We start from the raw sequence: 23,906 nt of genomic DNA on the forward strand, positions 1-23,906 counted from the left end.
AATCTTTAGAGGCAGTTTCAATTCTTTTAGCTATTTGTTCTGATACATGTCTTCATTTTTCTAAGTCAGTTATTCTGCTTGTTGCTTTTTCATTTTAGACAGTGGTTACTGGCTTCCTTCTAAGAAAGATGGTGATTAGTTATCTTAATCACTTTACTGCCCACAAACATAACATACTCCCTTTTTCCCATGTTCTCTTTATAGGATATCAGATTCTGGGGGCTAAATTATTTAGTATTTATTATTTAGTGTTTATTATTATGACTATGCAAATATTTTTCACAGCTAAATCGAAATTCATTATGATTATGTTTCCTTTCTTTTTTTTTTTTTTTGAGACAGAGTCTCACTCTCTTGCCTGGGCTAGAGTGCCGTGGCGTCAGCCCAGCTCACAGCAACCTCAAATTCCTGGGCTCAAGCGATCCTCCTGCCTCAGCCTCCCAGGTAGCTGGGACTACAGGCACGTGCCCCCGTGCCCGGCTCATTTTTTCTATTTTTAGGTGTTTGGCTAATTTCTTTCTATTTTTAATAGAGACGGGGTCTTGCTCTTGCTCAGGTTGGTCTCGAACTCCTGAGCTCAAACGATCCACCCGCCTCGGCCTCCCAGAGTGCTAGGATTACAGGCGTGAGCCACCGCGCCCAGCCTGTATTTCCTTTCTTGTTCAACTTACTGTTTTCCCACATAATTATTCCAGTTTAAAATTTTTTGTATTTGTGCCAATAGGCACAATTTAATTTATCTACAATTCTCTGACAAATCTAAAACAGCTTTCAATATGGTTGGACACATGAAGTAATCTCTCAGCTCCATTTTCTTCTTGGAGACAGCCTTCTGCATCTTGAACAGAATTTCACTTCTCCTGGTTTTCAGTAAGACATTTTATCTTGCTTTATTTGTTACTTGTGTTCCTATGATTGGGGTCTCTGGTTCACCCTCTCCAGACTTTTATCGAGGATGGGGAGAAGGATGGGTGAGGCCACACATAAACTTTCTACCAGTCATCTGGTTTCCATCTCCACCCTGTGTTTAGTCTTCACTGAGCCCCAGATACCCGAATCTCTCCAGCATGAGTCAGCTTGCTGGTGCTTCTTTTTTTATTCTGGTAAAATATAATAACATAAAATTTGCCATTGTAACCATTTTAAAAGTCTACAGTTCACTGGTATTAAGTACATTAACATTGTTGTGCAATTGTGACCACTATCCTCCAGAAGTTTTTTGTCATCCCAAACTGGAACTCTGTGCCTATTAAACAATAACTTCCCATTTCCCTCTCTCCCAGCTCCTGGCAACCATTATTCTACTTTAGGTCTTTATCAGTTTGCTTCCTAATCCTCCCACACCCCCAATCAGGTTTAGGTTTCAGCTTTCTTGGTCTTGATGGGTTAGTTACCACTCTTCCTTTTCTAGCTTCTAAAATGTTGCTGGTATTTCGTTGGTGTAAGAGTAATTGTGGTTTTGGACCATGAATTTTAAATCATTATAACTAGATTCAAACACATCTTTATTAATCAAAATAGGAACCATTACAATCAATACATTTTTGCCAACGAGAAATAAGTTTATCTATCCCTGTAGTGTAAAAATCCATGCGTCGGGATTCCATGAACTTTTGGAAAGCATTTTCTGCATCCTGCTGGCTGTGGAAGCGTTTTCCCTGCAAAAAGTTGTCGAGATGCTTGAAGAAGTGGTAGTCGGTTGGCAACAGGTCAGGTGAATATGGCAGATGAGGCAAAACTCCGTAGCCCAATTCGTTCAACTTTTGAAGCCTTGGTTGTGTGACTTGCGGTCAGATGTTGTTGTGGAGAAGAATTGGGCCCTTTCTGTTGACCATTGTTGGCTGCAGGCATTGCAGTTTTTGGTGTATCTCATCAATTTGCCAAGCATACTTCTCAGATGTGATGATTTCTCGGGATTCAGAAAACTGTAGTGAATCAGACCAGCAGCAGACCACTAAACAGTAACCATGACCTTTTTTTGGTGCAAGTTTGACTTTGGAAAGTGCTTTGAAGCTTCTTCTTGGTTCAGCCACTGAGCTGGTCACCACCAGTTGTCGTATAACATCTCTCATTTGCTGTTGTGTCTTTCCCCATTCTCTTTATCCTTATGGGGTTTAATTCCTAAAAACTCCTTTAACTTTTTAAAGTGACGTTTCAGGAAAAACATAAGGCCAATCATGCTTAACTGAAGGTCTTCTTACCTCCCCTGTCCCATTCCTTTGTTTTAAAATTTACCTTTCTTTTATGAGAAATTTGTTAAGAATTTACAGGTATGCCAAAGGCAGTTTTATAGCTGTATTAGTTATAAAATTAAGCTTGATAAGTGGACTCCTTTATCACTGGCCCCCTTTGTGCTGATGGGTTTAATTCTCAGACCCATCGCAATCCCTAGCCCTTTCTCCCTCTCCCTGGAACACAGATGGTACATACCACTATGCTAAACCATATTCTGTGCTTCTACTGCAGCCCTCTCATAGCGGTGAGAACTTAGCCCTTCTATGGGGAGTGATTTTGGGAGAGAGAGTGTTAGCCAGAAACTTCTGTAAGACTCTATTATTCAAGATGCAATTGAGGTATTTCCTCTTCTGTGCAACTTTTCTAAGTGCCCTGGGCAGAGTTAATTACTCCTCTGTGTCTCGACACCTGTGAATACTTCCGTTTTATTCTAGCTACATTAAATCTAGATACCTATATTACATGATCTGTCTATATCTTTCTTTGCTAGACTGTGTTGTCAGGGTTTGGAGAACACTCCCATATTCTGATACAGTTCTTGGCCCATGATAGATAATAAATAATTATTTACTAAGTGAATAAATAATCTATCTGGATTGATTGAACATCCTATTTTCTGGCAAACATGTTGTCATTGTGCTCTTTTATCACTAATGTGCACTGAAAACCATGCCAGAAACTGTATTAAATGCTTTTGCTTGTTACTGGGAGTCAATACTGTGTAGTTATTAGGAGTGTGGACACAATTTCTGGGTTCAAAAAATAAGCAAGTTTCTCAATTTCTCTGTACTTCAGTTTATTTGCCTGTAAAATAGAGATAATAATAATACCCACCATAGTGTCATAAAGATTAAATTAATACATCTAAAGTGCTACTCGATGCCCTACATATTTTCTTGTACTGAATCTGTTTTTCATCTTTATGGGGACCATTGCCTGCTATAATAGCATTAGAACCATGAATGAAAATCAAAGTAAGATGACAAATCTAGCTAGTTTTAAAGTATTTAGCACTTTAAAGCTCTGTGTATATGAACATGTTCTGAAATTATCTCTATGGACAATAATAGATTATGGCATTTAGATAATAAAGTGGGAGAAGTAATGTTTTCAGTATTACATACCTACTAAAATTCTGTATTCTTTAAATATACTATAAGATATCCAAATTATTTTAAACGTGGGAATATATTGAATGCTTTCCTCTCCTTAAGAAGGGTTTTATGCAGCCCATCAGTAAGTTCGGTATTTGGCATGATATCTTCTCATTTGGGAACCTGCTCTATGTAATTCTTCCTTTAGAGATTTGTGTGCTAAGGGAAGGAAAACCTCCTTCATTCATTCAGCAGTTAATGAGTACTTGTTCATGTGCCTAGACATTTCAGATATAAGGGAGAATGAGACAATTGTTTTCCTCAAGGGACCATTATCTTTTTATCATTTCAGTAATATTAAAATTAGATGTTCTAGCAGAATGTATATACACCTTTGACCCAGAATTCCATTTGTAAGATTTTATAAATGGAATAGAAATGTGCACAGAAATTTATGTACACGGTGTTCATCAAACCACTAACAATAAGAGCAATAAAAAGGTATCAGTTTTAGTACATCCATTATATTTTCCAGAGTTTCAATTAGAAACATGATATTACTTATATAATTAAAATTTTATGTCAAAAAATCTGAACTGGTGGATTTACATGGGGATGAATAGAGGGTTAAGTTAGTTGTTGAATTCCATGATCCATGGTTGCTGATTAAAAAGTGGAGGGAAAAAAAAAGAATTCTGTGATCCATTACAAAGGATCTGGATTAAAGCCCCAGTTTCACCACTTAAAAAAAATTTTTTTTTTTTTATTTTCTTTTTAAAAATAGAGATAGAGTCTTGCTCTTGCCCAGGCTGGTCTCGAACTTCTGGGCTCAGGTGATCCTCCCGCCTCAGTCTTCCACAGTGCTAGTATTACAGGCATGAGCTATGGCGCCCAGGCATTACTTTTTACATGTACGACTTTGTGAGTTGGTTGTATAAAATCCTGTAAATCTCAGTTTCATTTTTTAAATATATAACATGAGCATAATGTTAGTAGCTATGAAGTTCGTTTTGAGGATTAAATGAAGTTAATGTATATAACTTAAATAGCTCAGTAAATATTTGCCGCTGTTATTGCTACTATTTTTCCTTATATTCTCTCTTTAATGAATTTTCCGCACAATCTTCATCAGACAGTCCAAACCAGGGTCAGTATTTTATTTGATCTGACAACTCCCATTGCTTCGTAATAGCCATTTAGAGGTTTTTAGGCCTTTTCCAGACTCCACAGAGCTGTCACTCTTTATCTGTGTCTGCCAGTTTTGAGTGAGGAGAAATGTGTCTTGGGTTTGCCATCCTTGCTGTAAACTTTCTTTTGTCTCTTTATATACACCCTCTCTCCTTCTTCTCTTTTGGGTTTCATGTACTTTTTGTTCTTGAACCTTATTTTGATAGGAGTCTGTTAGCTCCATTTTGTTTTTTAAGGATTTTGGCTTTTACTGTTGTTATTTCATAGCATAAATTACTCTTCATAACAGGGTAGTAATTCAGAGCTAGCCTTAGGTCCTTTTTAGCACTGTTTCTTCTAGGCTTCTCATAAAACACAACTATAGTTAGTTTGTAAGGCTGACTTGAACATGTCTTACTTAAGAAGAGTTTGATTTTGTGTGAACTTTCTCCTCTTATTCCCCTCAATAGAAAGCTCCTGCTATGTTTAATATAAGGTAAGCAAATGCAAAAGAACTTTTTCCTGAGGGACATGGTCCTTTTATAAGGTGGGTTGTTTGTGACCAGACAAAAAATTTTTTGGGTTAGTTGGCATAATATTAAATTCATGGTGTTTAGGTGTATGTTTTAGGAGTTTATGCAGTGAATAACAACCAATATACATATTGTACTTAGTGGTTAATGAAATAGCCCTTAGCACATACACAAAAATGGTTTTACTTTATAACATATCCTAGACATTACATAGAAGTGAACTTGTTGACACTATAAAAAGCTTTTACTTTTCTTTATGACTTTTTCTACATCACTAAGTCCAGGGTATTTATAAATTATTTTAAATCAAAACTTTATTTATTTTAAAAGGAATACAAACAATTGGGTTTTAAAATCCCTTGCCTTGGATTTAGTATTTTTTGTTATTTTAAATCCAGACATAATGCCATATGGTATACTTTATTTCAACTTATTCGAAGGACAAGATGAAGATGTCTTTTTTGTTGTTGTTTTTTGTGAATTTTCCATCTGACTTTATTTACACATATACTTTCTTTTTTAAAAAAACAAAACATTTTCTTCAGGGATGACAAGTATCAGTATTAGGAAATCCAATTATACAAAAAGTACTACATCTAGTCTGGGGGTAGATACATTTATTTTTGGTAACATACATTAAGTGGCACTAATTACACAGTAACTATAAAGTAACTAACATGAAATCACAGAACTGTAACTGTGCCACAGCCACATGGACTTCGGCCTTTATGGCTGAGCACATTTTCAAAAAACTGGATACCCACCCCAGAGCTATACCAGTGAAATCTGTTAAGGAGTTAAGGTCTGAGGTAGTGACTCACCAGAGTACCTTGCAGCTGACAGATGATAGGCAGGACATGTTAGTTACAAAGTAGTTACAGCCTAATTCAAAAGTTACCAACTTTTCTCTTTCTAGAAAGAAGCAAGAAGTTATTAAGAAATTGAAGATGTTTTTATGTCATCACTTAGCTAGGAATCAGAAGATAGATTTCCTTGGTTAAGTTGCCTAACTCTCAAGGCCTCACCTACTTCTGTGCTATAACATAGGTCTGATGCATGGTAGTCACGAACCCTAAAATTCTATGACTTCCCATCCCTCCAATCTCTACCAAAATTTTTCTGTGACTTTTTATTACATTGGATATAGATTAAATACTGATATACATTTCCAGATGCTTGCTTCTTTTTTTCTAAATGTTATTCTGAAAAGACTATGACTTTCTTTTAAAAAAAAAAAAGCTATACTTTATTTTACTCAGATTGTTCAATTATTAAAACATAGTTTCAGCTCTGTATGGTAACTGGCTCTTGAGACTCTCAAAAAACCCCTGCATTTAGTCCCCCAGTTTTACCCTCCCTGTAAACCTTATATCACATTTATACTGACAAATAATAAAATTAACAGATTTGAGCTTTAATATTCTAGACACTGGACAAAGCATTATTGAACTGTAAGATAGACTTGCAGAGAAATCTGGCAGAGGAAGAGGATGTGTGTCAGCCTGTGACAATCAGGCACTGATTTATTATGCAGTGTTTTAACAGAGAATTGAATGGTTTTGCTGTTTAGATGTTTCACTGAGTTATTCGTCAAAACAAAAGAGGAGTATATATGGCCTTTTGGTAATGATTTAAAAATTTTTGACCTTAAAATGATGCTTGGGGGGAGCTCCTTGGTTCTAGACTCTCAAGTGAAAAGCTCCTGCTAGGAAGAAAGCTGTTGGGAGAGTACATAGGTTGGTTTCAGCCTTGCTGGAATAATTTGTTACCTCAATGAGAGCTAGTCTGTGCATTTAGTTATTTTCCTGTGTCACTACTTCTCCTTGACAGTGTTCCTTTGAAATAAATCTAAAATTGCCTAGATATTTCTCACTTTCAAATTAGGAAAATGATTATGCATAATTTATAAAAGTAAAGTTTCTAAGACTTCCCAGGATAAATCCACTGGTTGAAAATGAACAATACTTTTTTTGTTTTTTGGAGAGATTGATAATTGTCCTTTTTTTTCCTCCTTGGGGGTGGGGCAGGTGAGAATAGATGTTGCCCCTACCTGGTATGTCAGTCAGAATTCTTGGAGGTAGTAAAAACCAATTCAAATATATTATATATTTTAAGAGGATATTGGGTAGAGCTCAGTGGCTCGTCAAATTGTTGTGAAGGTTAGAGAACCAGATTGAGGGCTAAGCAGCCAGAAACAATGCCCAAATCACATTGCACAATGATTCCCATGAGGATGCCAGTACCATCTAGAGACAGACAGACAGACGCCACAGCCTGCCCCAGCGACACTACTGGCTCTGGATGACTGTAAATGCTGCCACCTCTGCCCCGAACTTGACCTTGCTGAAATTGCTCCACCATCAGTGTGAGAATGAGTTTCCTCTGCTCTCTGCTTCTCCTGCTCTCTAGTTTACCATTCCTAGTCTGGGCTGCACATGTATATTTGGCTAAGCACATGTTCTAGATATAGGAGATGCAGGAAAGTGTTTAACCTTCTGAAATCATAAGACAGGGGAGTTTAAGCATACAAAAAGAGTGATAGATGTTCAATGTACCTGATGCTTTGGCTATAATATTTCTTGAGCCTTCACTATGTGCCAGACAATATGCTGAATGTTTTACAATAATATCTGTGTCATCCTCATAACAAACTTACTGGTTTCATTTTAGAGATGAAAAAATAGGCCAAGAGAAAGTAATCTGTTCAAGATCATACGGTCCATCATAGCAGAGTTGGGATACAAACTCCGAGCTATGACGCTGAAGCCTCATAACTGCTGTATTAAACCTACTAATTTAATGTTTTTCCCTCTAATATAGTTAGCTCAGAATTCTGTAAGTGAATCTGTTAGAGTCCACTAAGTTTATCAAGATCTTGTGTATGGTGTGTTTGGGCATTTATTTGTATTTTTTTTTCTGTTGATAGTTTATTATTTCAAAATATTAAGGAGGTACAAATGTTTTTGTTACGTGGATAGCTTTTACAATGCTTAAGTCAGGACTGTTAGTGTGCCCGTCACCTGAATTGTGTTCATTGTGCCAGTTAGATAGGTTTTCAACCCCTCTTCTTCTCCCCTCTGCTTGATTTCCAGTGACTTTTACCTCTCTCTGTGCCCATGTGTGCCCATCAATTAGTTCCAAATTATTAGAGAGTATGTGTGATAGTTGGTTTTCATTCCTGAGATACTTCACTTAGGATAATGGTCTCTAGTTCCATCCAAATTGCTGCAAAATATATTAATTCATTTCTTTTTATGGCTGAGTAGTACTCCATGGTGTACATATACATCACATTGTGTTAATCCACTCATGTATTGATGGATTGATTCTACATCTTTGTGATTGTGAATTGTGCTGCAGTAAACATTCGAGTGCATTTTTATAAAATGACTTCTTTTCCTTTGGGTAGATACCCAGTAGTGAGATGAATGGTAAGTGTGTATTTATTTCTTTGAGGAATCTTCCATACTGTTTTTCATAGAGATTGCAGTAATTTACAGTCCCACCAACAATGTATAAGCATTCCTTTTTCTTTTCATCCATGCCAGGATCTGTTGTTTTTTGACTTTTTAACAATAGCCATTCTGACAGTGGTAAGGTGATATCTCATTGTGGTTTTAATTTGCATTTTCCTGTTGATTAGTGATGTTGAACATTTTTTCATGTGTGTTTGTTGGCCATTTGAATTTATTTATCAATTTCAGGAGTATTTTGGCAGAGTCTTTGGGATTTTCTAGATACGTGATCATATCGTCAGTGAAAGTGATAGTTTGACCTCCTCTTTCCCGATTTGGATATCCTTTCTTTCTTTCTCTTGCCTGATTGTTCTGGCTAGGACTTCCAGTACTATGTTGAATAGAAGTGGTGACAGTGGGCACCCTTGTCTTGTTCCAGTTCTTAGGAAGAATGCTTTTAGCTTTTCCCCTTTCAGTATGATGTTAGCTATGGATTTGTCATATATGGCTTTTATAATTTTGAGATGTGCCTTCTATGCCTGGTTTGTTGAGGGTTTTTATCATGAAAGGGTGCTGGATTTTGTCAAATGTTTTTTCTGCATCACATACACAACCACACCCACATAACTCGAGAGGGAGGACAGACAATACGTATGGGAAAAAAGGACAAACATACATATGTTACCCTACAAGCAGCATTTTTTACATTTTTTGTTTCTTGTAATGGTAGGTTGAAAAACAAACTCTCTCCCCTTCTGCTTTAGGAAAGTCATTGAGGTCTTTTTTTTTTTTTTGAAGCTTGAGTCAGTGCTTTCCCTAGAGTAAACAGTAAGTTTTAAGCCTGTCTACCAGTTTGCATTTTAAATTGACTTATATGTTTCTAGTTTGAAGCTAAAAAAAAAATGTGTAATATCTAGGAGTAATAAACAAGAGCTGTTATTTAACTTGGGAAGTATCCAACTTGGTTTGGGGAGAAAATCATAAAGACAAACCCCCATAGTTTCTATGATGTCAAGTAAGCTGGAGTATTTCTTCATAAACCACATCTCTTGTTAATTATTCTTTTAGTAGAAGTCTTTCCTGCAGATTTTTCTATGCTTCCAAAATAGCACTTTATAATAATGTTTTTATTCACTTGTTCCTCTGGGACTAAATGGGCAGCTATAATTTTTGTAAAAGTGAGTAGATGGAGTGCCCTTCCACACACACGCTCTTGTAGACTGTCTAAATGAGGGCTGGGTGCTAGAGAAATGCTTGATGTAAGGGAAATGTTCATGAAATTAAAAGTGATTTTTGTTCTCTTTAATATTAAATTTTCAGTATTGAGTATACTATTCTTTTTGTCCTTACCCCCACCTGATCTTTCCTAGTATATAAATTTTAATAACATTACACTGAGAATTGTTATTTCTTCATGAATTTTTTGCTTTTGGTCCAATGCAAGCTGTATAAAATGGATTTTTGCATAAATGCAGTTGATGTTATATATATATACTCTTCTATCCCACTATTTTACTTTGAGATTTATGCCTCTTATACACACGGTTTTAGTGAACCAGCAGGCCTTTATTGAGCTACTAGGTGGAATACAGGGTGTTGGCATATATAGGTTTAGCATCCCTAATCCAAAAATCCGAAATCCAAAATGCTCCAAAAAAATGTCGAGCACCAACATGATGCCACAGTGGGAGATTCCACACCTGACCTCATATCACGGGCTGCAGTCAAAATGCAGGCACACAACACACATTTGATTCAGTGTCCCCAAGGGAAAAAAGACTCTCCCAACCCCTTTCAGCTACAATATATGCAATATATCTTTTTTATTTTTATTTTTTCTTTTGAGGTAGGAATCTCACTATATCGCCCAGGCTGATCTCCTGGCCTCAAGTGATCCTCCTGCCTCAGTCTCCCAAGTAGCTAAGACTACAAGTGCAAGCCACTGTCCCCAGCTGCAATATATCTTTTCTTTGCACAGAACGATGGTGGTGCCAAACAACTACAGTTTGTCTGTGTGGGTGTCTGAGATAGTGATACCTTTGCTTTCTGATAGGTCAATATGTATAAACTTTGTTTCATGCATAAAATTATTAAAAATAATTACTAAAAATATTGTGCAAAATTGTATAAAATTACCTTCAGTCTGTATGTTATGGTATATATGAGACTAGATCCCATCCTCAATATATCTCATTATGTATATGCACATATTCCAAAATCTGAAAAAATCTGAAATCTGAAGCACTTCTGATCATGAGCATTTCAGATGAGGGATACTCACCTATATGCATTTTCTTATCTTTCCAGGGCATTAGCTAATGGTGAGTTAATCATCTATATATTAAATGCCATGCTGGGCCAGAACAGTGTTCTGTCTCACTTAGACTGGCCAAAAGAGCTGCACCAAGAAAAATAGATTACTTACTGGATTTCTGCCGTGCCTAAAGGGCACATGGGCCATTTCTAATTTCCCTTAACTCATACACTCACTCAGAATTCATGCATTCATTTAAACTCTTAAAGCATTGTAATCTGTTCTGATTCATATATCATATGTTATATATGTATTAAGGTAAAATGTCTATTATAGATTTGTTGGAATGGGTAATTCTGGGGGAAAATACTGTTTATAATGTGAACTTCGATTCTTTCCTTGCTCATAAACTACTTCAGTTTCTTCATATCAATAAAATCTAAAATGATTTCACAGGTTTTCCCCCCACTCTCAAAATCTGTTCTTTTATTTCTAATACGGCAAATTTATGAGGTTTGTCTTGTTTGCCTTCTTAGCCTTTTTTCTACATTGCATTTAAACATAGAATATTCAGCGAGTTCTTGATGTATAAGGAAGGAGGCACATGTCAGGGAGGGTGATGGAATTTATTTGAATTATCTTTGTAGATTTCAGGAGAAAAAATATTTCATAGCAATAGTCCAGAGAAAACAGGTATATCTTGTCTTGAGTGTTCTGGGATATGAATTTATTGAAGGCCTTCTCATGAGACATGAATTCTGTTTCTCAGTTTGCTGGAAACTGGTTGAAGACATTGGGCGTTCCTTCTTTCATTGTCCTTTGTACATTTCCTACCATGAGAAATTACCTTAGTGTTTGGTTGTGGGGAAAAATTGTCTCTATATCCTATACATTGCTGAAAAATATTTAGAGCCTATCAGAAGGGGTCTGATTTCTAGATGAGTGGGAGCATTTCTGTACAAAAATATTCAAGGCTTCTTTCCACCCCCCTGCCCAATCAAAGCAGATTTTAACATTAAATTTCATCATCCAATCCCTGCTGATTGTTTTCGTTGTAATCTTGATTTATTTTTATACCTAAGGTCTGATAGGCACATAAGTGCTTTATGAACCTTAAACTAAGTGAAAATAGATGTTCAGATGACAGGTATGTGGAGAAGTCAGTTTTTGGGCAATTCTAGAGAACTCTTGCCAGAACTGGTATCTTGGTTTTGGTCTTCAGGGATTATTAAATGTGATCACTGAGTCATACTTGCTGTTTTCTCTGTCCCTTGACTATCTCTTTTAAGATCCTGAAGTTTGCCAGCTGTAGGATGTTTAAAAGGCAGAGGGGGCTTTAGCCCAGGGGGAATTTGTTTATTTAAAGAAAAAATAATTAAGTTCAAACATACTACCATGTCATAGCTAGTTTAGTCATGTTAAGAGTTAGTTCTTTTGATTCTTTTCTGGTGGGCATGGCACCTAAAGGTAATGGATAATTTTGAAGTAAACTTTTCCTGCGATTACCGGGAACTTTATAATGTAATCCCAAACAAATCCCTAAAGAAGTGGGAAGAAAAGGAATGTCATTTATTTTGCTAGTTGTTGTTTTTTAATGGGACTCATTTAATTCACATCTTCCACCACTTATTTCTAGAGTTATGGTACAGATGATTTAAAATCAGCCTCCCCCCCAAAAACCCACAAAAACCATATAGTAGATACATCTTCATTAATTCTTTGAATTTGGGAACATAAGAATCTTTTAAAAGGGATAGTATATTCTCTGTAGATGTTTAGACATAAAGAAAGGTTTGAAAATTGATGATGTCATTTTTGAAGATTATAGTCTCCAAAATTTATAATTTATTTTTCCTTATATATTCTCTGCCAGATAAAGAAAACAGGCAGATATTTTAGTCTTGCCCAGGGTACTAGGGCAGATCTCTTTGACGAGATAACTTATAAAAACCAAGTCCTAAAGAAAGCTAGATGGAGATCCTGATATTCCAGGCAGAGGGGGAAAAAAGTTCTGAAGCCCTGAAGTGAGAACATGCTTGTGTTTAAGGAAAGGAAAGAGGCCAGTGTGGCTTGAATAGAGTGAAAAAGGGGAAGAGTCGTAGGAGATGAGGTCAGAGAGATGGAGGAGGATAGTAGATCATGGTCCTTATGGGCCTTTGTAAGGACTTTGGCTTTTAGACTAGTGAGTTGGATTCCACTGGATGGGAAGAATGACATGATCTGACTTTCTTTTGAAAATGGCTAATATGACTGACTTGTTGAGGTAAGGGAGATAATAATGTAGATGCAAAATAAGGTGGTGTGGACTATGGCAATAAGACTGCAAGTGGTAAAAGTAGTAATATTATGAATGTCTTTTAAACTGGAGCTCCCAGGATGAACACTTCATGGGTAGTGATGACTACTTCCACACATAAATTTCTGCTTGACCCATTTGTAATGATGTTAAGATTAATCACTGGGTTCAGATTTTGCCAGCCTGATCCATCCATTATACAGTTTCCCATTAACCTTTCAGCTACTGGTTTTAGCAACCATTTATTATTTTTTAGTTTGTTATTTCACTAGGGATTGCAAAATGATGATTTTTTTAAATCCTGTCTTTCCTTCTACATTTATTATTTGGAGTCCTACAAAGAAGACTTCACATTTATCGATTGCTTGATTACTCTGGGTACCTTTCATGAAGAGTTAGTTCCATAGCAACTTCCAAAGGTGATTACAAATTTTTGTATATTTAGCATTTCAGTCAGTGGTAGTCATTATCTTTTTGATATTCAAATTGACTCACCTTTGGCTAGTGGGCTACTTGGGTCCTTCAAGTTGGCCTCTGTGTCACTTTTTCCCACAGCTCTAGTAATCTTCAATAGCTTGCTTCCTAGCACAACACATGTCCCAGGAGTCTGGGTTGCTTTACATGGAAAATGGTGTTTAGAGAACACAGTCTAGATTAGAAGTGTGCTTTGTGACTGGATAATCATTGCTTCAAAGCTTTTTTGGGGGCAGAGCAAAGAATTGATATTTATTAAAGTTATATAAATCATGAGTCTTTACTGAGACTCTAATTCAAATGTCAGATTATAGGATTTTTACATCTGTGATTTTATATTTGTATCTTTTTTCTCTTATACTGCAAATCTTTGTTCTTAATGACAGATATTACCTGTTTGCCAGCATTTATAGTAACAAAAACTACTGAATGTAGTTTAGATATTTTTTTTAGGTTGGGCTTTCTTTTGTTTGTTTGTTTGCCTTTTGGATGCATCCTGCTAAGGATGTGCTCTTAAAATGTTGTTTTAAAGTGCCTCAAAGTAATTTTATGTGTGGTTATGCCACCAAATTAATATGTATAGTCTGGTTCATTTGTTTCAGTTTCTTATTCTTAACAGATTAGTTTTCCTTTTGAATTTATTTTGTATTTTAAATTATTTTAAAATGTGTTTCCAAAGTAAAAACTGTAAACGAGGTATTTCCTGAGAAGTCTAGCTTCCATTCCTGTCTTTTCCGCCCTGCTTCTCTTTTCTTCATAGATAATCATTTTAAAATGGTTTTGGTTTATCCTTTCGTTGTTGCTTTTTCAAAGGAAAAACAAAAGCAAATCTGTATTTATATTTGTATTCTCCTAAGTTTTTTTTTTTTTTTTTTTTAACAAAATAACATTTTATGGAATACTGTTCAGCTATAGGATGTGAAGTAGGGAACTACTTACTGGATTCCTTGAGGGTTGGTGTTGAGAACTGTTACAGTAACAACTTTTCACTTTTTATGAAAGATTTTTTCCTGTATTCCTAGCTGTTAGCACAAGTACCTCAAAAAGCATACATGTTTAAAAAAGAAAAAGATCACCCATCTACCCCATCTGGCAATATTTAGCAAAATTTCATATCCAGCAATTCCCCTCCTTAGGAGTCTTTACCGAAGATACAGTGACAAAATTACAAAGTGACGTTGCCTTTGTTCTGGTTCCTTGAACATTGGGGTTCATTTCTTTTAATTATGGTCTTTGTTTACTGGGGATAAAACAATAATGATGATGTTGGTGTTAACATCAGAGATGTTACTGTAAAAGAAGACATTTTGAGACTTTGCTGTTTTAAAATACTGTAAGGTTAAATATTTCATCAATTGAAGTTAAGTAATTAATCAATCTATTCATTGTTTCATTAAATATTTACTGAACACTCGCGGTATTGTAGTCATTGTATTAGGTGCTTGAAAGATATTGGTAAATAAAACCAACAAAGATGCCCTTCTGGGGCTTACATTCTAGGTGAAAGGGGGAAATAGACAATAAACAAACAATCAAAAACAATTTATTGTGGGACCAGCACGGTGGCTTATGCCTGTAATCCTAGCACTCTGGGAGGCCGAGGTGGGAAGATCTCTTGAGCTCAGGAGTTCGACGCCAGCCTGAGCAAGAGCGAGACCCTGTCTCTACTAAAAAGAAAAAAAAAATAGAAATAATTAGCCAGCAACTAATAAAAATAGAAAAAATTAGCCAGGTGTAGTGGCGCAGGCCGTAGTCCCAGCTGCTTGGGAGGCTGAGGCAGGAAGATTGCTTGAGCCCAGGAGTTTGAGCTAGTCTGTGAGCTAGGCTGATGCCACAGGACTCTACCCCAGGCAACAGAGGAGAGTCTGTCTCAAAAAAAAAAAAAAAAAAAAATTATTCAAAATGTGCAGTTTAAAGGCTCCCCATCTATGTCTTCCCCTTTTCTCTCACGCCTCCCTGCCACCCCTTGCCCACTGCCGTCTCTTTTTTCCTAGTCTGTAAATGGCACTCAGGAATTACAAGGTGCCACTGAGTGAAAGCATTGAGGACTGATGAGGTCTGGTCCTGTCAGACAATAGCCTATCTTCTATCCCTTCCACCTCACCCTCAGCCCTGTTAATAATGTTTTTTATTAGAAGGTTGCTCAAGAAGTGTTTTGATAGTTCTCTCTGGTCACGACAATTTAGGTAATTGTCCTTAAATATGTTATGTTTTTTGTTATAATATGTTCAGTAATAACTTTCTTAATAATTGCACCTTTATTTCAGAAATGATCATTAAGAAGTAGATGCCCAGATGCAAAAGTGATGAAACAGTCCATTTGTCATAAAGTAAAATGCAGCTGTGGCGTTTCAACCAGATTAGTAAGTGTGGCCAAATCTTTTTTAAAACTTTATAGTTATTTTATCTACTTGGAAAAACATTTAATAAAAAATATGGTGGACATTTAAAAAGGTCACCTTGTATTTTTGGTTTTACTTTGTAGTACAAATTCTAGCATATAGCTCTATGTTTGTACTATACACCTTTTTTAAGAATCATAAAGATAATATAGAATCACAGCTGTAGAGAAAATATATGGAAAAGAGTCATTATATTGCCACAAACACAAATATCCAAATATAGCTACTCTTATAATTTTTGGATGTTTGTTTTTCCTTTCAATCATTGTTCTGTCTATTTTTTAAAAACATAATTTTGATCATAACGTGTTAAAGAGTATGTGTCTGGCTATCTTTTAAAATTAAATATGTTTCAGATGTTCTCCCTGGGATTAAAAATGTACTCTCGAGTATGGAATTTCTTATTGGGGTAATGGAAATATTATGGAATTACATGGGGGTGAAACTTTGTGAATATGTTAAAAAACACTATTTAAAGGGACAAATTTTAGGTTATGTGAATTACACCAAAAAAAAAAGTATCCTTCAGAATATCAAGTCTTGGAGAGAGTGAAACCCGTTTGATTATATTGGTGTTTTAGAATATGAAAATGTGGCACACATCATTATGTACCTAGCAAAAATGATTTGATGTTCAGTCAGTAGAATGATAAGCATTTTTGTAATAATAAAAGTAATAAATTCTGTAAGTATTTTTATAAAAAGTACTTTTATTATTAGAGACTGACTGTCTCTTAAGCTTTGGTAATATCAAATGTCATAATGTTTTGAATGTAGCATGTTAGCATTTTGTAGTTTTTTATTTTTAAGAGACTCTTTTGAAACTAACATTTTAACTTTCTACCTGAAATTTTTTTAGGAACAAAATTGTATCTGTTTTTCTCAGAAGAGAATTCCACAAGGTAAGAAATTGTTAATATAGTAATACAACAAATATAGTTGAATACAGGCTTAATTGCTCTTTTAAAAAAAGTCTTTTTCCATGTATTTATTTCATATCTTTTCTTGATTATTACAAGATTCTCACAAATTTATTAGCTATTCTTTTACTACCTCAGAATTTACTATATAAGTGACTTTAGGGAGTAGGGGGTTCATAGAAGCTATCTCAAGGGATTTAAATTAAAGGAGATTGTTTAGCTATGTTCCCACCTAAACGCCTATATTTAGTTTAAAAGTAGAATACTTCCTACCAGGTAGATAATAAAAAATTAATATATATATATAAAGGTGCCACTATATATATATATTTAAATTCCTGAATGATCGTCTTTACAATGGATTTTGAGTCATCATTAATTTATATTATTTAGATTTCTGAAAGGTGAAATGTTCAGATGAGTTGATTGCTTGAAATCAGTTGTTTGGCAGCTTTAAGAAATTACTTTGGTTAAATTTTCTCAGGAACTTTTTGGGATAGGTAGTAGCGATCACTGATTAATTAATTCAGCCTGTCAACTGGAAATGCTTATAAAGTGAATTATTCAGATCAATGACTCTATTTCTTATTTATTTTTCCTTTTCAATATCTCATATCCTGAGAACACGGATTTTCAAACACACCTTTTTCCTTTATTTTTGAAACTGCTGTAGGTTTAGTTAATCGGATCAGTTTTTATTCTCATCACTGAAAATAAAGGGTTAAAATAAAGGGACCCACTAGCTGAAGGAGGAGAAGGGAAGAACAAATCACCCAAGATTTTTTCTTTTCAAGTTGCCTGTAAAACTTTTTTTCCCTATTTTTTTCTTCTGTACTTCTAGGAGGTTAAACAAGGGGTCCTGGAACTTGTGTGTAGCACTGTCTAATCTTCCAGGGCACTGCTCACAGGCAGTGAAGCAGAAGTTCAGGAGAAATCGAGATCCTTCCTTTTTTGGACCACAGTGCTTAAAACAAAAGCAGAAATTTCAAAAAATTTAATCTCAATGAATTTAATCTATTATATCCTTGTCACTGTTCTTTTGATAAATGAAGTCTAAGTCTTCTATGTTAATACAGTGTATGATACACACTGATAAATGGATCATAGTGTTTGGTACCCTTAGGGCTGCCCTGTAAGTGTTTGATATATATTTATTTTTTAAATGCCCTGCCTAGGGAAAAGACTGAAAATATAAAAGTATATATATTTTTTCGTATGGGTACCCAGAAGCTTTCATAATTTTTTATTTTTAGAGTAAAAAGTATCAAGGAAGATTAATTCACATTTATATAGTATTACCCTGCTACATAGTTAAAGGTATGAAAAGGACAGTGACAACTTAAAAAAAATGGTTGTACAGTTTCCGAAAATGATTGAAATGGTAAATTTTATGTTATGTATTATATTTAACCATGATTTTGTTTTAATTTTTGGTTAATTATTTATTATGAAAGAGGATGACTTCATCTGACATGAGTTTTTAACCTCAAGTACAGGAGTGTTAATATGTCCCTCAATTTGTATTACACCTATCACCATTGGTTTATTAAAGGACCTTTCTTCTATGCCTTTTATATTCATTTCCTGTATAAATGACCTTTTAATGTGTTTGATATATATTTTTTTGTTTGTCCTACAAAAGGTTTTATTATTTTATGTGCCTGTATTTTAATTTATATAAAAGATAATACACGCACAAAAAAAGAGAATATGCCACCCTAAACCATGCTAATATTACTTAAGAAACCTACAGAGAATAAAACGCTCTTTTTGACCATAACAAGCCTTAGAATGAAAGGATTTGACATATATAAATATAAAATCTAATTCCTATACTCTGCTCCATTGTCCTCCTCCTCTTTCCACCCCCCCCAAGATCTGGCCATGTTGCTGACTGTTCATCTAGTTTGTTTTGTCTAACTGGTTCCTTGTAGTCCAGGTCGATGTTTGTGAAAATGAGGCTGTTAAATGTAAAATTCCTTAAATGTGTGAGGCACACCAAAATGGGCAATTAAGTAAAGGCCAATTTGTGCTTGTTTCTTTATGTCAGAATTGAAGTCAAAGAATGTGAATTAGGTGCTGTGGAAGTTTAGAGTTAGAGAAAGAAATACAAACATCTGTTTAGAAGGCTGCCTATCTCACAGTTTGTTGGAACAGTCAGAGAAAAGGATGATGGAGCCTAACAAAAATATGTGTTTTTCTTCTAGAAATAGTGTGTTAAAAATGCTTAGGTGTCAGTGTTAGTCCACAAAAACTTACTAGTTGAAAGATAATACCGGTAATATGGAACGTTCCTGTTACCTATTAATTACTAATGTCTACATTATATTATATTTGAACATTCATCTTATTTCTCCTGCTACTTCCTTGAAGTAGAACATGTTCTTTGAATCCCCATTGCTGAATCTAACATGGAGTCAGAACTGAATAATTACCAATACAAATGCAGGGTTCTAAATCTGGGGTACAGAAACACCATTTCCTCTATAGTGGTACAGTATCAGAAGGAGCACCTTCTGTCTGATCAGAGAATGGGAACTTCAGAAGCTATAAGTCTATGGCGATGGTATTCCCAGTAGTTGTGAAGAGAAGAGAGACAGAGTGTCTCTTGTGAGAGGATGGATTTGACTCTGACATTAAGTAGGGGATAAGGGGATAATGACAGCAGTCATCAGATCGGGGAGGGTCTTTCATCGGTGGAAAGAATTAAAGGTAGCTTGTTGGAAGCAGTTTCTTTAAGGTGAGCATCTTAGGGGCACTTAGTTCTGGGGGCTAGGAGGAAATGTGGAACTGATTCAGTAGTGGAATAGAAAAATGGAAGTGACTCGGTCTGTTTGTGCTGCTGTAACAAAATACCACAGACTGTATAATTTATAAAGAACATCAATTTATTTCTCTCATTTCTGGAGGCTCAGAAGTCTAAGATCAAGGTATTAGGAGGTTTGATTGTCCGGTGAGGGTTCCATCCTCTGGAGGGGAAGAATACTGTGTCCACACATGGCAGAAAGTAGAGTGACAAGTGAATACTGACACCGAGTGAAGCTTTAATCCTACTCACGAGGAACGAACCCTCATGACCTAAACACCTCTTAAAGTCCACATCTCTTAATACTATCACATTGGCCACCGCGCTTGGGTGAGGCAAAGACATAAAGTGTAACCATAATGTTTGTACCCTCATAATACCCTGAAATAAAAAAAAAAAAATTTCAACACTTGAATTTTGGAGGGGACACAGTCAAACCATAGCAGGAAGGGAATTCACATGTCTGCTAAAAGTTAAGCCAAGGCCGAAGGTTTTTGAAAGAAGTAATTATTTATATATTAACACTTAAGTATTTATAAGATCTTTGGTGGGAAGACTAGAAACTCTTGCAGTTGATATTGACTTGCTATTCCATGCATTGTTGAATACTCCCCCCATCCTTTTTGCAAAATAATAATTCAGAGAATTAGACATTAGGTAACATAGTCCCTTTCTCCAGTTTCTGTAATTTTTGAGTCTTTGATGTGGCATAGTTATTTCATTATTCTCACTTCAGTATGTTACCACATCACTGCATAAGTAGAACAGATAGTATTCTCAGTTTACAAATTAGGAAAACGGTAGTAGAATTGGCTTTAGGTTCTTTTCACTAATCTATACTGCTACCCTGCCAACTGATACTTTACCTTATACAGAAGATGTAATTAGTAGGATAGTCTTAACTTGAAAGAAGTGTTTCTAACCAGGAAGAACCTCGTAGCCTGAGAAGTTTAAAAAACACACATACACAAAAATATAAGCAATGAATAATGTAGGTGGTATTCATTTAACCTTAAGATTCACTAAAGGAACATTTATTAAATTAATATGGATTTGGTCCACCTTTGGTATATAGAAAAGTATTTCATAAATATTTACAATTTAGAACGAATGTCATAAACTTAGGTATTTTTAGTTTTGAGCATGCCTGTTTACTTTCCTTAAAGGTTAGATGTCTGGTTTTGATAGATGGGAGATTAGAATTCCTTTGTGGATATGAAACAAGCAATTTGATCTCACATATTTCAAAATATAGTAATCCCTCCCCCCAAATTGTTTATAGTGTAAAAATCAGGTATACTGAATTATAAACCAGTATCTTTTATTCTGAGGGGCTTGATTTGGTTTAGACCCAACTCTAATGGTATAGGCTGAGATCTAGATTGGTTTTGAGTAATCCAGTGCTATTCTAGGTCATTCTAGGTCTGGAGGGTCTTCAGATAAACTAACCACTCGGTTTCAATACCTGGCTTACATTTGAGCCTGTGAAAAGATTGTGAGAGATTTCATATGTATGTGGTAGAATAAAGGAATGCAGACTGATAGTCTGTTTAATACCTTGGAGTTATGGGACTTTGAAATTTAGCAGTGTTTTTGTTGTTCAAAATTAGGCTATAATATTAATATTAAAAAGACACAGATCTTCTGACTTTGATTTCTTATTTTGTGTTAAGGCTTCAGGTATTACAGTTCAATTTAACTAAAGTTGAACTTTATCCACAAAAACATGGGTATGTTTATAGTTTTATAAAAGACAATTCTTTTAGGTACCTTTTTGTTTCATGTTCCCCTCTTAGAATTCCATATGAGCTGGCTTGATTTTATTTTTTCAGCTACTTGCTTTTAGATTAAAAACAAAATTTAGAATAGGTGGAAACTCAACACAAATTGCTGCCGCAGAACAAAAGTGCTGATCAAGTTAAATCAACCCCTGTAATGTGTATTGAAAGGAAACCTCTCCTCTCTCCCCCAATTTGAAGAACAAGCATTTTCCCTGCCAAGAAGGACTGACTTTAAATGGACCAGCTGTCCATATTAGGAGCATAGGGTTGCTAAGGTAACTATGGCTGTTTGGAGAAGAATGCAGCTGAGAGGGCAAGTTCTTGATGTGTGAGCCTAGGGAAGGAATGTGGTGTGATTGTGCATCATTTCTCCTAATCACATGCGCACAAAGTGCTGTGTGGGCAGCATGTAGAAACTACAAGCGCTGGTGCTTGTGTGTGGTTAAAATAATTTATTTTCATGTGAGCCAGGCTTACAGTTCAGATGAAAAATGTCTACCCTGTGTGTGTGTGTGTTTGTGTGTCTGTGTGTGTGTGCGTTTGAGGTTAAGGGGGGAGGGTGCTTTGATGGTGCTTTGATGAAATGGGAATGAATTTATTTTGCTTTATGGACAGATACTTTCATTGTTTTTTTAAAAAAGTATATATCTTGGGATAAGTGTTGTCTTTCTAATTCATACTGTTCAGTCATACATACAATGTTAATAGTTCCTTAAGTAAATTATGTGTTCCTTGTAATTGTGTATTTCTCTGGCACTTTAATTTCAGAATTATTTGGAAAGTCCTAAAAAGATGTTGTCTCCTTAGTTCATTTCTTTCCTTTTTTAAAAAAATTCTCTTTTCAAGGGAGATCTTATCTTAATGCATTGAGTGCTTCTTTCTTGAAGCATCCAAAGATAGGTTCTGGCATATCCGACAAGTAAGTAGCCTATTTGGTAAAAATGATTGAAGGACAGTGAGAACGGTCAAACTAATATCCCACTTAACCTGAGACCTATTTAAATTTTACCATGGGCATCATTGCTAATACTTGAAATGAGATCTAGATACAGGTATTGATATAGACACTTACCGAACCATGTGTTGTTTTTGTTTTTTGTCCTTGTTTCCAAATCCCTACAATAATGTGTTGATCTTAAATGAGGGCATAAATGTGTAATATACTTAAGATGTGAAGTGCTTGGAACAGTGGCAGCCCTGTATTACATTAACGTCATATTATCTTTTCATAATCAGTCTGCTTACTTTGGCATGATTGTTCTTTAATTGATTAATTTGTAAAATACAGAGAGAAATTAAAGGTTTGAAATAATTTGATCTCTGAATTAAGTTGATTATTTGGCATTTCTCATGTATACCTTGATAACTTTGGCATTCTCTGAAACTCACCCCCTCCCACCAATACAACAGAATATAATCGGTTTACATATATACCTCACAACAGTCCTTCATTTTAATATAGTTAAATATATGCTTTTTTCCCTATATAGTTTATCTTAAGAAATCCTTTCCTACCTGGAGGTCATATAGATATTCTTCCTTATATTAGCCACTAAAAGCTTTATGGTTTTGCCTTTCATATTTAATACTTAAATCTCCTAGAAAATGGTATTTTTGAGAGTGAAAGGTAAGGGATGCTTCATTTTTTTCATATGGGTAATTGTTATTCCAGTACTGTTCATTGGAGTAGTCCTTCATTTTTCTCCCTGACCTGCAAAGCTCCCTATGCCATAAATCAAGTTTTCATATATGGGTAGTTTTGTTTTGGTACTCTCTTCTCTATCATTAGTCTATTTGTCAACCCTGAACTATATCGTACTCTTTAGACATCTGCAGATATTCATAGTTTTGGGTCTTTTTGTCTTATTCCTGATCACAAAAGAAATGCTTTCAACTTTCACCATTAAGAATGATACTTGTTCAGTAGATTTTTTTTTTTTAGACATCCTTTACCAAGTTAAGGAAGTTTCATTCTATTCTTATTTGCTGAAAGTTTTGTTTTGTTTTGTTTGTTTTTTAAATCATAAATGGTTGTTCAGTTATATTGAAAGGCTTTCCATTTCCTAACTCTAAGAGATGATCGAAATTTTTTTTTTCATTGTCTGTTGATGCGATCAGTTACACTGACTTGCAGTTTAGGCTAACCAAGCATTCCTGGGATAAACCCAATTTAGATTTTCTGTTTTTATGAATCTCTGGATTTGGTTTGCTTATATTTTGTTTAGGATTTTTACTTCTATTTGATGAGTCAGACTGGCCTGTAATTTTCTTTTCTCATACTGTCCTGGCTAGATTTTTAAAACACTCTCTTTTTAAATGAGGTTTTCTAAAAAACATTTTTAATTGTAGTAAAATACACATAAAATTTACCATTTTACTCATTTTTCAGTGTACAGTTCAGTAGCATTATGTATATTGTTGCGCAGCCAATCTCCAGAACTTTTAATCTTGCAAGATGAGACTCTGTACCCATTAAACAATTTCCCATT

At 35.2% G+C, this 23,906-nt stretch overlaps 1 protein-coding gene across 2 annotated transcripts in view; it reads left to right on the top strand.

Moving 5' to 3' along the window:
- FRS2 (fibroblast growth factor receptor substrate 2) overlaps window positions 1-23,906 on the top strand; it is a 102,441-nt gene that overhangs the window by 44,702 nt on the left and 33,833 nt on the right. The window contains exons 2-3 of one of the 2 annotated variants that reach the window (XM_012642041.1): window positions 15,776-15,871; window positions 16,770-16,812. The exons of the other annotated variant lie outside the window; for it this stretch is intronic. The gene's annotated coding sequence lies outside the window, so the exon portion shown is untranslated. The remainder of the gene's footprint in view (window positions 1-15,775; window positions 15,872-16,769; window positions 16,813-23,906) is intronic. 2 annotated transcript variants of the gene reach the window in all.

Source organism: Propithecus coquereli, unplaced genomic scaffold (assembly GCF_000956105.1).
Source record: "Propithecus coquereli isolate 6110/MARCELLA unplaced genomic scaffold, Pcoq_1.0 Scaffold172, whole genome shotgun sequence".
Lineage (NCBI taxonomy): Eukaryota > Metazoa > Chordata > Mammalia > Primates > Indriidae > Propithecus > Propithecus coquereli.